This window comes from Crocuta crocuta, unplaced genomic scaffold (assembly GCF_008692635.1).
Source record: "Crocuta crocuta isolate KB4526 unplaced genomic scaffold, BGI_CrCroc_1.0 scaffold301, whole genome shotgun sequence".
Lineage (NCBI taxonomy): Eukaryota > Metazoa > Chordata > Mammalia > Carnivora > Hyaenidae > Crocuta > Crocuta crocuta.
The window spans coordinates 2,662,639-2,663,715 of NW_027527544.1; positions in this window are offsets into that span (position 1 = coordinate 2,662,639).

Genomic DNA, 1,077 nt, shown 5'->3' on the forward strand with positions numbered 1-1,077 from the left:
ACTCTCCAAGCCCAAATGGAAGTCAGCCAGCAAGAAGGCGGGTGACGTCAGCACCCAGAGCTGGGTCTCCAGGATGCAGAACACGGTGGAAAGTACTTAAGAACGGGTCTTGGAGAACAAACAGGGCACGCCTGCACCATGACGTTTGCTCTTGAGACCTTTCTGAGCATTTGCTGTNGTCTGTCGTACCCTGGGCCACTCCACAGCCAGCAGGACCGGGGGCGGCACAGAAAGGCACCAGGCAACCATCTGCAGCTTCCCTCATGACAGCCATAGGGGCCCGACCCCGTCAGCCCGGCTGCCCTCATCTGGCCCTCGCTGGCCCCGTCCCTGCTCCCTCTGGACCTCATCTTCTGCCCGATCTTTGTTAAAGCTCCCTGCCCCGCCTTCCCGGAAGGCCAGTTAACACCACACACACACACACACACACACACACACACACACACACNGGAAATGAACACCGAATGCGGCTGGGCCCCTGCCAAACTGGGTCAACCATGCCCCCTCCTGGGCGCCCCCCCCATGGGCTGGGACCCATCTGAGAGCTGCTTTTCCACTCCTTGTTCTCACCCGGCTCCTCATCTGACCCATCCCTTTTCTCGGCTTCCCGCTTGGAGAATGTCACTCTGCCAGCAGCTCCTGTCTTCCATCGTCACTCGGCAGCTGCTAGAGTCACAGATGAGGCACCCCACAGAGTGCCAGCGGTGGGAAAGGCCCCCCAGGAACACACGGTGTTCAGGCCCCTTCTTCCGGTGGCTCCCACCCCCACTGTGTGCAGCTAGAGTTTGGCTCTCAGGGGTCACCATTCTGTGCCCCTGCTCCAACCCCAATCTCAGAGCGACAAGAGACCAAGCCCTGTGGCCGAGCAGCACCGCCATCCCCCCGGACACAGGGCTCTGTCCAAGACTGGGCCTGAACCGCCAACAGGAGCAATCGGACTGATTTTCTGGAAGAGGGCAGGCACTGGAGTGGCCGCTTATGACAGCCAGAGATGCACAACTCGCTGGTGACTTGTAATTGCCCACCATGGGACTATTTGTGCCTTGAGACATTGGCAAGCGCTACAAATCGGACCTT